At 43.1% G+C, this 13,817-nt stretch overlaps 1 protein-coding gene across 7 annotated transcripts in view; it reads right to left on the bottom strand.

Moving 5' to 3' along the window:
- Positions 1-13,817, bottom strand: part of TAFA5 (TAFA chemokine like family member 5) — a 436,466-nt gene that overhangs the window by 307,613 nt on the left and 115,036 nt on the right. For 2 of the 7 annotated variants that reach the window (XR_003923577.1, XR_003923578.1), the window contains exon 1: positions 11,955-12,422. The exons of the other annotated variants lie outside the window; for them this stretch is intronic. The gene's annotated coding sequence lies outside the window, so the exon portion shown is untranslated. Of the gene's footprint in view, positions 1-11,954; positions 12,423-13,817 lie in introns of those variants that run through there. 7 annotated transcript variants of the gene reach the window in all.

Genomic DNA, 13,817 nt, shown 5'->3' with positions numbered 1-13,817 from the left:
AAAGGGGAGAAATTCCTTGTTCATCTTAGATCTCTGTCAGTACTAGAAAAGAAAATTTTCAGACTGTATTCTCACAAACCTAAATCAAAATACTGGTAATTCATTAGCTAATACACAATGCCCTAATGCCCAGTGAACTAGATCATATGGCCAGCCACATTGTAACGTAAAAATCAGACTGGAAGAATTTTATAATGGGTAGAGGGACAGTCAAGGCTATACATACAGTTACACAAGCATACAGGCAAAGCTAACACGGGATTTATTTCTAAGAGAGCCTAGAAACTAGGGAAAAAAAGCACAATGTTCAGAATCGTAACAGATCCCTTGACCATCTCCTTTTTTGCCCATGTTCCCACAGGTGCGTGCAGAATGAAGCTGCATTCACCTGGGAGAGCATGCAAGACAGAAGGCAGGAGGAGTGTGTTGGAAGTGGACAAGGACCACTGAAGAAATTAGTCAATTCTAGCTGGAGAGAAGCATTAAGCCTGTGAAGAGACACTGAGGAGAAATGATAGTTCATAACTTCTGTTATTTTAACTACTTGCTCATGTATAATTTAACAATCTTTTTCTTGTACTTCTTCTGTGAACTGCGAGCGTCTCTGGGTTTGTTAAGTGACTGCAAGGGTATGGTTCTGGCTCTAGGTAAGGCCTCAGTGCATAACTAAACAGAAGCACATACTACTAACACTAATAATTCACTTCATTGGAGTATGCAGTTACACAACAGCCATAGTTTCTAGCATCTGTGGAACAAGGAAAATAACCTCATTTTGCCAGTAGCAAGACAGTGTCACGAGGAGCTGGAGTGCCCGAGTATGGGACAAGGAACCGTACGTAGTATGAAGCAGAACCTGCCCAGTGAAGTACATGCTTTAATCAGCTGATTTGAAAAGAGCTTCAGTATGAGTTATCTTTCAAAGTCATTTACCTCACACATCTTACAGATAGGAAAGGATGCTTTGCCAAGTCAATAAACCAAAGCAAAAGTATACCCAAGTAGAACCTTATGCTGCCCAACACAGCTAAAACTGGGGCCTCAGTGAAAACAGCAAGGAGTTCACCATCAACTCGAATGGAGACAAGATTTCATTCCTAACATCAAATAGTGTACTCATTTTGTCTAATCACGTTGCTTCCTTCAACTTTCATACCTTACAGATTACTTTCTGAAGGCTCTTACCAGAGACAGTTTACTTACAAGTGAAAAGCCATGTGTGGCTTGCAAAATGATTTTGGGCTCAGGAAAGTGCAACAAAAAGGAAAAACTGCTGCTAATTTATACACCTATCTTACAATGCATTTTTTATAAATAACTAACACTATAAGTGATGTATATATATCACAACAAGTGGATATTTGTCTAGTTATGAATTAACCAGTAATAACAATAAACCTGTTGGGCCTTGGCATGAAATTAGTAAGTGGACATGGCCAAGAAAATGCTCAACCCTCATGTTTTATTACACAATCTCTAATTGCAGGCAATGGGAGTTCTCAGGTCTTCAGCCCACTTGAAAATCATGCCACTCACTACCTCAGTAATAGGTAAAATACATCTTTAAAGTTGTTATAGTCTTTAAGAACGGCATAAAACTTCTTCTAATATTAAAATACAAAAAGTTTTATTAAAATGCTAATCAAAAGAATGGAAAGTGAAAAGATTCAATAAAAGGGGGCTGTTACTATATACTACCAAAAAAAAAAAAAACCCCACACAGCAAAGGGATTTTTATCTTTAAAGGCTTGACTCTAAGACTCATCAGCATCCATTATAATTCTATAAAATAAGTTAAGGCAGCATCTGGTACAATTTATATAGTTTTATAGCCAAGCATACTAAAATGCTTACAACAGTTACGAGATCTTCTCACAATAAATGAAGCTGAAGACTCTTTACTTCATCTACCAGCATGTATTTAGAAAAACAAAGGCAAAAGCTAGAACAAAAGAAGAACCCAGAAGCACATCCATTTTTTTAATGACTAAATAATACTTTTAAAGCATTAACAGATAGCGGGAACTGCCGATGCACAGGAAAAGGAAGCATCTCACAATCATTTTAGTTTAATCTCAATTAGTTCATAGCTGTAAGCAAGGTGATACTCAAGCAGTGACCGTTTCAAACAATTGTTTGATTCTCTTGAGGCTAAATCTATTCCCAGATCCACAATGCACATCTCCAAAACATGTACAACTCTGAAAAATGGAGCAGTGGTTTGTTTATTTCTTCCTTAAAGCCATAAATTTGTATTGAAAGAATCATGAAGAAAACCATGTAATTTAATTCAATAAAAACTGTTGCAAAGTACAAAAGATATCACATAACATAATTGTCATGATTAATTAGCAGTCACCACAGAGCCACATAAAATGTGAGTACTTTTTGACAAACTAGTATAAAGGGGTAAAGAAATTTTAACTTGCAATACAGTAACTTCTAAAAACATTTTATTTCCTGCCTTTAAAGAAATGTTAGTGCCACTCAAGGAAACAAAGAGTAACCAGCTCTTCTACACCTCTACGCAGAACAACTTTGTAGCATGTAACTGTTCCACAGACATGAACGAATTCCAGACAGGACTTGGTCCAAGCTCAAGCTGTGGAGTACGACTGCATTGGGTCTGTGTGGCAAGGTTTTGGTAGCGGGGGGGGGGGGGGGGGGGCTACAGGGGTGGCTTCTGTGAGAAGCTGCTAGAAGCTTCCACCATGTCCGACAGAGCCAATGCCAGCCGGCTCCAAGATGGACCCGCCACTGGCCAAGGCCGAGCCAATCAGCGACGGTGGTAGCGCCTCTGGGGTAACAGATTTAAGAAGGAGGGAAAAAACTGCTGCAAAACAGCAGCCAGAGGAGTAAGAATATGTGAAAAAACCCTGCAGACCCCCAGGTCAGTGCAGAAGGAGGGGGAGGAGATGCTCCAGGCGCCGGAGCAGAGATTCCCCTGCAGCCCGTGGGGAAGACCATGGTGAGGCAGGCTGTCCCCCTGCAGCCCAGGGAGGTCCACGGTGGAGCAGATCTCCACCTGCAGCCCGGGGAGGACCCCACGCCGGAGCAGGTGGGTGCCCGAAGGAGGCTGTGACCCCGTGGGAAGCCCGCGCTGGAGCAGGGTCCTCGCAGGACCTGCAGACCCGTGAAGAGAGGAGCCCATGCTCAAGCAGGCTTTCTGGCAGGACTTGTGACCCCGCGGGGGACCCACGCTGGAGCAGTCTGTGCCTGAAGGACTGCAGCCCAGGGAAGGGACCCATGCTGGGTAAGTTCATGGAGGACTGTCTCCTGTGGGAGGGACCCCACACTGGAGCAGGGGAAGAGTGTGAGGAGGAAGGAGCGGCAGAGGCAATGTGTGATGAACTGACCACAACCCCCATTCCCTGTCCCCCTGCATTGCTCCGAGTCGCAGGAGGTAGAGAAATCAGGAGTTAAGTTGAGCCCAGGAAGAAGGGAGCAGTAGGGGGAAGGTGTTTTAAGATTTAGGTTTTTTCTCATGACCCTACTCTGATTTTGATTTGCAAAAAATTAAATCAATTTCCCCAAGTCGAGTCTGTTTTGCCTGTGACAGTAATTGGTGAGTGATCTCTCCCTGTCCTTATCGCAATCCACAAGCCTTTCTGTCAGCATAATTTGCTAATTTTCCTTTTGCTACTGGATTTGAAACCATACAGATATCATAAAAATTGGAAAGTATTGCATCAAGGTACACACCATTACAGACAGCAACAAACACAAAGCTCTTAATCTCCCGTAGCACCAAACAGGCACAGGTTGACAGAGAACCTCTCTGAAGCCATTTGTAACTCACCCTACCGTGGAGCTAGTTCTGTGCTTCCCATACCAGAGGTGAGAGCAGCCATAGGGCCACCTGCAGATAAGTCCTCCGGGTGCTGAGGTAACAAGAACAGACTGGCAGAGCTCAACAATCCTTAACCCAAATCCTCATCCCATAAGAAATACCAGAAAGTGAATGATATAAATATTCTAATTTCACTGCTCTTTGTATATGAAGAAGAATGAACAGAGCAAGGCCCTGCTTCAGGACACCTTCAATTCCTAAAGAGCTTGCAACGTAAACAGCACTTAAAAGAGTGATCTTTAACTACATAAATCATAGGATTTTCTGTTCCTTTATTTTTTTGTAAATTACAACTGCAACTCAAAAAGTGGCATGATCTGAATACTTTCAGATCCCAGTGTGTCTTCTCATGAGCCTGTTCACTTCAGCTCTCAACAGAAAACTGCCCTAAAGTCAGACATTTAAATATCTTTCACCTTTCTAAGTAAGTTTCAGGTAAGCGCACATTTTGGAGTATAAGACTTGAAGGGACTTCAAGAAGTCATCTAGTCTGCCTGTCTGCTTCAATTTGATGATACTATTCCCAACGGATAATATTTTAAACTGGAAATAAAACTCTCCTGTTTCACAACTTCGCAAGAAAATCTATTCCAGTGCTTAACTGTTCTTGCCATTGGTGAGTGTTCCCTGATGCACAGCACAAATTTGCCTTGCTGCAGCCTTTCCTAATGTCTAACCTAAATCTCCCTGAAATCAGTTTGCACTCATTGCTTCTTGTAATCTTCCCACTTTACAGAAAGAACAGTTTGTTACTCTTAAGGCACAATTTTGCCCACTGAAAACTCCTATCATGCTAGTAATCTCTTCTCTAAACTCAATAACTCTAGTCTCTTCAGTAATTCTTTCTAGGTCATATCTTCTAAGGTTGCAGTTATTCCCTTTGTTCTCCTGTGGATCCACTTAATTTGGCCTACATCTTTCCTCATGTTTGACTGCAATTAAACATCTAGACTTTGGAATACCATATAGCCTCATGGCATGTTAGAAAGAAGCTGGGATCTAGAATATACTGGTCTATTATAAACACAATTTTTCACCCGACGAATTAACACAATCTTCTACTTCCCTCCATACAGTCAAAAATAATAAATCACTCACATGAAAACACACATTAGCACAGCATCTGCTTTTAGAAAATATTTCAATAGGTATTGATCCATTACATTATTTTTTTTCTGGTTATTTATATGTTAATTTGCTGTTTGGATATATTTCAAGCACGTTACTCATTGCTTTTCACAAGACTAACAACAATTAGTAGGAAGATCTATTGTTCTGACTAGCATTTACTTGTGAACTGATGTAGTGCCAAAGGTAAAATATAATGAATAGGCAGATTTATTATATTGTATTGGACTTCTAGAACAAGCATAAAAAGCACATTTAGGCAAATAATCGGATTTTGTTATTAAACAGAACCTTCTATCACTATGGGTTATAAATAGGAAGAGGATATAATTTCTGAGCAAAATAAATCTTTGCTAAAATCCAGATACTGTATGGAATAGATCCCTGGCTTGGACTTGTATGAACAGACACTACAGTTGGCCAGTCATACTCGGCAGAGCCACCACTTCCAAATGGGACATCTAAATACTACCAGAAAACAAATACTATTGTTATCATTAGTGCAAAAAGTTGTGTTGCCTCTTTTCCTCATACTATTATAAAAAGTTGTTTTTAAATATAAATGAGAAGAGAATAATTTTACCTATATTTTGACTAGTGAACTAAAGATGTTTATGGCTTTTTTTACCAATACAATATTGAACTCTTGACCTCTAAATACATGCTTTTTTTTCAATGTCCCCTTTTAAATTCAGTTTAAAAAAATCTCAATTGTGTGTGTCTTGGTTTTATTACAGTTTTATATTTGATACAGTGTATGCCTGCTAAGAAACAAGAAAAATAAATATTAGTAAACAGATCTAAAAAGCATGCACTTTTGTATGATGTGACTCACATCAGTCTATAGTACTGCCTTTAAGGACAGGTAGTGCTGATAAATGCTGAGAAAGGTCAATAATTCCTCACTTGTGCTCTTGAGGCATGAAAACAGGCAGTCGTAAAAAGGCTACTGAAAATCTGTTACTAATTCCTTTTTTTCAAGTTGCTCAGTCAGGAGAAGTAGGGGGTTTGTACCATCTATGGTGCACTTCCCTGTGAAGACATACGCATCTTTCATTTTCATCATCCAAAACCAGACTATTTCAAAGCTACCTTCTACGGGTAGAAAAACTGTTAAGACTCCCCCTCTTGGTATACGCCGGCACAGCAGATGCCAGACAGAGAACATCTTTCTCCCCTCCCTGAAAAGAAAATTATTGAAAACTTTTGTCTGGATAGCTTCCTTTCACTGCTATACTTCTCTAACCTTATCTTTAAAAAACCCTCTGAAAATATCAAAAATTTTCAAATACAAAGCTACTTTATCTCAAAGCAGGACCTTCTCTCATTTTTCTGCAGTCCTGATGTGCACTATCAAATGGCCACTGAACTGTCTTCTTAATTTTATTTATTTGCCATAACACTATAAAAAAAATGCAAACAAAACCTCCAGATTGGTTACCTTTCACATCTTCTTTGTGCAGCATTTATTCAAGCTTAGGGCTTTTTAACTGCCAAATCTGTTTCCTGGATGGGAAAATAAACCTTCCACTTCTGCATTCTGTGCCTCTCTCTAGCCTGATGTGCTGCTCTAATAATCTCATTCATATCTGCCTCTCCACCCCCCTCACCCCCCCCCCCCAAAATATATAGAAGACAAACACGAGAAAAGAATTATACTACAGTATGTTAAAAGTAACAAACCCTTTAAAAGCAGGCAAATTTACAGCTGGGACACACTGTCCTCAACTCAGTTTTACTATATATAGGTAACATATGCAGCGCATCTGGTATGCAAGGTATCTTACTGTTTTGAGACACAGGTTAAGCATAAAAGGGCAAACTGAAAAAAACAACTCTAACATAAACCCAACCTTTTTTCCCCACATTCTTAAAAGCAATTCTGTTTCTAACTTAGTGGAATTGTTTCAAGTCTTTCTCTTTTTTTTAATGTTTAAAAGATAAAAAAAAATAAATTTTAAAGGAATGAAAGGCTGGCAATATTATCTGTCGTAGTAAGTCACATTCAAATACTTTCCAGGAAAATTTTGAGGGCCAAAGTCTCAAAAAGTTTTGGAAGATAACAACTCCTTTCCTCAAAATGTTTTACACAGCAGCAAACCAACTTTATAAAGCCATCAGATTATATGAACAGAAAGCTCTGAAAAAAATTATCTTGGGTATACTGTCAGTAGACTTTTTCAAGCATATAGCAGAGGAGTAGCAGAGTTGTTTGGAGTTACACAGCTAAATAGAATAATGTTCCTTATTATTTTCATGTCAAAATGTACACCCTAAAACCACAAAAATGTGCATAGAACTTTTTCCATACTTTTAGAGCAGGGTAAAATATTTAAATCTGTAAAAAGTGACAAAATAAAGCTATTAAGTATAAAACTTAACCAAGTTATTATGTGTAATAAATGCATTCTTTTAAAGAAAGTGCTGCAGTATTTTTTGCTATTTTGACACTAATTCCTCTAACTGTGTTTGACAGAGAAGTGCCAACAAGAGTGTAACCAATAATTGCTAACTTTTGCCTAAGGCAGAAAAAAATTCTAATTATGAAAAATGTGCTAAACAGAGACCTTATTCATATATATAAGTATATACTAAATCTGCACAAATGATACTAAAATTCTGGTTTATAGCCATAATCATCTGCTTATAACAGAAGTATTGGAATCCTCTTGTCTCTACTTAACTGCTGCAGCGTATCATCAGAAAATCACCCAGTTTTACACAGCTTACTACTGAACATCTACCCCACAGATTTAAGAATGTGGTTTTGAGATCTGAATACTCCAATCCTCTATACTTTAAGTAAGATTCTTGAGACTGAATCCATGTTTCTGTGTAGTCCCTCTCCAAACAAGGCTCACACCACCCTAATCTCATAAACCATTCAAAATATTAAATCGCCCTTGATAGGTTAAGACATTTCAGTCTCTTAATGAGCAATCACAGGATAAGCAAAGCTCTAAAGTATATCCAGGGCTGTAACAGGCGGTGGCTGCGATGTATACATACCTTTCTGAAGTTACTCCCTAACTGCACTACTTTCCATGGGGTTCAAAGACACATTTAGAAACTGTATCCTTTACCTTTCACCATCACTATACTGTGTCTGAACGGTTAAAATGTTCTACTAGGTGAAAAGGGTACTTGCCTGGCGGCAAAGGAGTTCCCACAATTAATGTGTGTAACATCAACTCAATGCTTTTCAGTTCTCTTTCAATAAAAGTGTTAAACAATAATAGATTACAAATTATTTAAAATCAGGCATGAGTAGTGAATGTAATTCCTTACTTTGAATTTTCAATGGTGTATGCAAAAACTTTTGGATATTTCAATTTTTAACACCCCTTCATACTGACTGCAGCTGACTAGACTATGTTAAATTGCTTTGCAGGAAAATCAGACAGGCATGGGACTGCAATTATATATCACAATACCCTTTTCTGGGTTCACAGCTCTATTCATCTTTTAGAAACACTGAAGGACAGATTGGACATAGGGGAAAGGATTAGCCACAGGACGACCTGTATTTCCACACAAAAGCCTAAGTGTGGAAAAATGGCACCCTGTGTCACCCCTTCTTCACTTCCTGAAAAAAACATATTCATGAAAATAGACATTTAAGCAGCTCTTTCCCACTCATCTCAGAACAAGCATTCATTGTTTCTCAACACCATTTAAATGACAGTAATGTAATGATACTACTAAACTGCCTTAATTTAAGAATGTATATAAAAATATTTAAGAATTAAGACAGGGCTACTTAGAGAAAAATCTAAGTTCAGAATAGGAACTAAAATGAAAAATTAACAGTGTGAAAACTCAGTTGACTGTTGCAACACACAATCTCATATTTATGAACGTGACTGAAGGAGGATTTGTTTCTGGTAATAAGTTTCAGCTGGATGTAATGAAAGTTCTACACACTACAGCCATGCAGTACCACTGAAACGATAAAAATACTTGTGTTAATAGGTGATAAGAGTTTAAAATAACGGGTAACAGCTCTAATTCCAAGTGAGTAAAAGGAAAATGAATACAGAAAAAGACATGTGGTAATTATATCATTTTGAGATGTTTTAAGAAATGAAGATTATGTCAGTTTTCTGTTAAGACCTGCTTCTGGAAAAATAATAAGCAGTAAATATTACAAAACATGCAACAATTGAAAGAGTGTGCATTAATAAATTAAGTCAGACCTTTAATTAATAGTACATGTCATTCTTCTTAAATCAATTGTCTTGCATACAAAAGAGATGCTTGGTGTATGAGCTTGTACTGTCAAATTGTCTCAGGAGATAACATGCTATCAGCTAATCTGATCAAGCTAGGCAAACTGGTGGTTTACTTGTTTGTTCTTTGGGACTACAGGAAAGTATCCTTCTGCACAAGAAATAATCAAATGAAAATGTCCAAGCATTTAGCTTAGGAATTCGACCACACAGCTGAGTTACAAACAATGAGCCCATGTAGTTCACTAGGCTCCGATGGGAAATTAATCTTTTTGCCAGGAAATCAACAGTCTAACAACATTATGTGCAATGAGACATGCCATTCTTCACTTTTTATAAAATTTTAATGTAAAGGGCTAACTCTGATATCAGAATTTCAAATCTTCTGAAGGTAAGGTAACAGCCATCTCACATGTATTCTTCTTTATACATATTTACTTAGTAAACTAATGTGGTAGGCATATGGTTAAATGATTTGCTAGTCCTTTCCTCACACTTCTTTCCCTTGTTTTCTTACTGAAAATAACAACACCAACCCCCACCCCACCCCCTGTTTTAAAATAAAAAGAAAAGAAATCTAAATCTTGCTTTTGCAAACTGTTTACAACATACAGCTTAAATCTTCTGTTATCCATTTCTCCTTCTTAGACGCCAGCATTTGAATATATAATGCTTAAACCAATCATTTTTATTGGATATTTTAAAAGTTCTTCTTAAAGAAAAAACTCAGTTATACCATGTAGACTTTCAATCAATTCCACTAAACTATTCAGTGTCATTATTGAAACTACAGGGAGGCATACATACACTGCTGAAGTAATTATACAAAAGGGGTCAAAATGCTATTGTGGAGATTAGCACCCGTCAAGAAAAGGCTGACAACTAGCCCAATATATGCAATCTGTATTTACAGTAAGTTCTCAGTGATAAACAAAGCAGAAATATTTTGTTCACAAATATAAACAAGCTGATGCAATTAAGTTATCCGGCAAGCCAAAGAGCTTCAGTTTTCTCTCTGCAGTCCACACTAAGAGTGGCTATAATTGCTGGAGGAGAAGCAATGCAAAATATGTTGAAGTCCTTAGTGTATGGCCGTGGTTTCTGGTTTTATACATTAATTTGCTAGCTTTCTACTCCTACAATGCAAGAAGAAATATTTTAAGTGAAACAAAATGCTTCTTCCTTTATGGATTATTTACAGTAACACAGGTCTCAAAATCAAGCAGTGAAAGACTGAAGAAAAAAAAAAAAAGCATAACGGCAAATGCTAACAAAAAATAGCCTGAAATGACTGGCAATATTTCCTTCTGCAAAATCTCCTCAAAACGAGTCATCTCATTAGACAGAGATATATAAATACACTAGTCCGAGCATTTTAAAAGAATGTTAAATAAGTGACTATGTGGGAGGCACAATGCAATTAAAGCATGGGTAGGTTTTTTAAAGGAGAAATCTCTGGCACTGGAGATATCTGGATAACGCTTCTTAATTAACCAAATCAGGCAAATTGGTGTTTATTCATTTCAGAAAAGATCTGTGAAAATGTACAGACTCGTGCTTTTTTTTGAACTGACACTAAATTAGAACCAGTAGCTATACTTCAGTGGTTGCAAGGTTGTCGCTTTGCCCAGTCTTGAGTGAAACTTTGTCCCAGTCACATGAAAGTTTTTTTCCATGCTTTGCGCAGCCAGCACTCCAAGCTAAGCTGGGCTCCTTCTTCCGGCAGCTATAATCTCAACTATATTACAATGCCAAAAGAGAATAAAGAGGTTCACTAAAACCCCCATATTGTTGTTATATTTATTAACACTGCTTAAAGAACAGCACGGGGCTTTCCCACACACCACCAAATATATATACATCTCTTAGGATTCACACTTGAATCTCAGACTACAGTTTGCTTTACAAATAAGCAGTGGAATCATTATTTTAGAAGAGGGAGGAAAAAAAAAAAAAAAGAGTAATTTCCCGAGGAAAGAAAACAAAAAACGAAACCCCCCAAAAAGAGCAATAAGAGGGTTACTCCCCAAGAAAATTCCTCTATCCACTTAATCAAACATATTTTTTTCCACCTAACTCACACAGGAAGAAAAAGAAGCAAGCCTGCCCCACAATCCAAACTATTTTCTCTAGTAAATTGTCATCACAATTTTCTGCCCACAAGGTGGAAAAAACAGGAGCCTTGAAACCATGCAAAGGCCTCTTCCAGTTTTGGGGCAGCAAGGAGGAGAAGGAAGATGCTGAATGCCCAGGATTTGCTCTGCCCTGCCCTTTCCATAGAACTTTAGTGCCATCTATTGAAAACATACTGAACAAGGAAGAGGGAAAGGATGCCTATTGATTTGGTATAAAAATAAGACGTTTACTTGTTAAGGGTTTTTTGGGTTATTAATACTCCCATGATGACTACTGTTCTGTGGTCATCTGATAGCAACAAATATTTTCTATACACGATACATGCCCCATAAAGAAATGAGACATTGGCTAAAACACTGAATACAAACATCATACGGATTTTTTTATATATATATATATATGCACATACAGATACACATTTACCAAGAATGTAAGTCTAAAGCTACCTATTATCTAAAGGAAAAAAAATGAGCAGGCTTTAGCGGAAAGGAAAAATAGCGTGGAAGCACTGCTGTAAATAGAACATACTGGAAACAGTAAAAATAATTAAGGCACCTCGTAAAGCCCTTAGTATTAAAGAAGAGGGTATGTAGACATGCAGAGATAATTACCTTCTTTAAGAAACTGTGAGTGGATGACAAAGATAAGAAAACAGCAGATCGCTGCTCCTGCTAGTGCCCATAAAGCTTTCAAGAGCTGCATCTCGGTCTGAAACTCAGTAAATACCCAGAAAGTCACACAATGAATTTCCACAGCGATGCATCAACGCTTCCCTCTGTGCGCCAGGCGCGGCGGCTCCCGGCAGGGACCACACTCCCGAGCAGGGCGGGCGAGCCCGGGGCTGCGGAGGAGGGGCCGGGGCTTCACACCCCGCGCGGGGGCAGGGGCAGCGGCACCGGCAGCGGCAGCGCCGCGCTCTCCTGGCCGAGGCAGCCGGCGCGGGGCCCCATGAATCAGCGCTCCGTCTCCGCGGGAGCCGAGCCGCGCCGAGCCGCGCCGCGCCGCGCCGAGCCGGCGGCGGGGGCAGGGAGGCCAGCAGCGCCGGGCAGGGTTGCGCAACAGCGCCCGCTGCGCCGCGGGGGCGCGGGGCCGCCGCCGCCCGCTCAGGGCGCGCCGCCGCCGGGCGGCGCGGGGCGCGCGGGGGCCGGGCCCACCCCGCCGGGGCTCCGCGGGAGCCGCTGCAGCATCGCCGGGCTGCGGGCGCCGCTCGCTCGCTGCTGCGCTCGCTCCTTCGCTCGCTCGTCGGGCCGCCGCTCCGCCGCTCGCTGCCACGGCTCGGGGAGGAGAGAGGGAGCGGGGAGGGGAGGGAGCGGGGGGGAGGGAAGGGAGGGATCTCTCTTTACTGCAACTTCGCCCGGCTGGCGGCAATTTGTTGCACCCCCCTTCCTCCTCCCCCGGCTCGGAGATCCTCTCCGGTGCGGGGTGGGGGGGGGGGGGGGGTGTCAGTTCGTCCCGCCCTCCCCGCCGGACGCGGGGCCGCTCTCGCGAACACCGCCGGCCTCCCCTCGGGCTCGCACCTCCGCCGCCGGGGCTCCTCGTCGCCCGGCTCCGGGAGCTTCCCCCGGGCGCCGCGGCCGGCCCCGCTCCCTCGCCCGCCCGCGGGGTCGACCCCGTCCCGGCGCCGCGCCCCGGCGGCGGCACCGCAGAGCGCCCTGCGAGCAGCCGCGCCGGGCTACGGCGAGAGCCCGCTCAGCCTACAGGTTGATGCCTCCGTTGCAGCCATCCCCGCGGAAAACAAGAGCGCAAATGAAAGAATGCCATAAATAAAGACCAAGGCTGTGATTCCGCTGCCGCCCTCCCAGTCCAGGGGAAGGACCCAGCCGCGGCGGCCGGCTGCCGCGGAGAAGCCGGGCGGGTGCGGGGGGGGGGTGGTGGGGGGGGGGAAGGCCGGGGAGGTGCTGCGATGCGGAGCCGCTCCGCGGGGGCTGCGCGCTCGGCCCCGCCGCTGTGGGACGCGCCGCAGCCCTGGCCGGGGGCAGGGGCGCCGCGGCGCTCCGCGCCCGGGAGCCGCGGGGGCCGCCCCGACGGACGGCGGCTGCCCGGTGAGGGCACCGAGCTCCGCGCCGCACACGCGGCTGGCGGCGGCCCGGCGGGGCGGTGCGGGGGCGGGGGGAACGGCTGCGCGCGGAAGCGGGGCCGGCCGGCTGCGCGTTCTTCGGGCGGCAGAGGGGGTTGCCTGGGCCGGGCTGCCGCCCGGGTGCCCTTCTGCCCGCGGAGGCGGTGCGGCTCCGCGCCTCTCGCCTCCAGACGCCGCCGGCTGCCCCGCGCAACTTCCGCGACGCCTGCCTGCCCGGCGCCGCGGCCTGCGCCGGCTCGCGGGGCGAAGCCCCGAGTGCCGCGGAGCGGGGAAGGAGGAGCGCGGCCCCAGGCCGGTGGCGGGCGAGCGGGTGTCGGCGGGGTGCGACCGACGGGCGCCTAAGGCGGGCAGAGGAGGGTGAAGCCGCGGAGGACCGGGCAGGGGCAGCTGCGGTTCG

This window comes from Aquila chrysaetos, chromosome 5 (genome assembly GCF_900496995.4).
Source record: "Aquila chrysaetos chrysaetos chromosome 5, bAquChr1.4, whole genome shotgun sequence".
NCBI lineage: Eukaryota > Metazoa > Chordata > Aves > Accipitriformes > Accipitridae > Aquila > Aquila chrysaetos.
The sequence above is the reverse complement of the archived record's forward strand: the minus strand, read 5'-3'. Positions and strand labels throughout refer to the sequence as shown.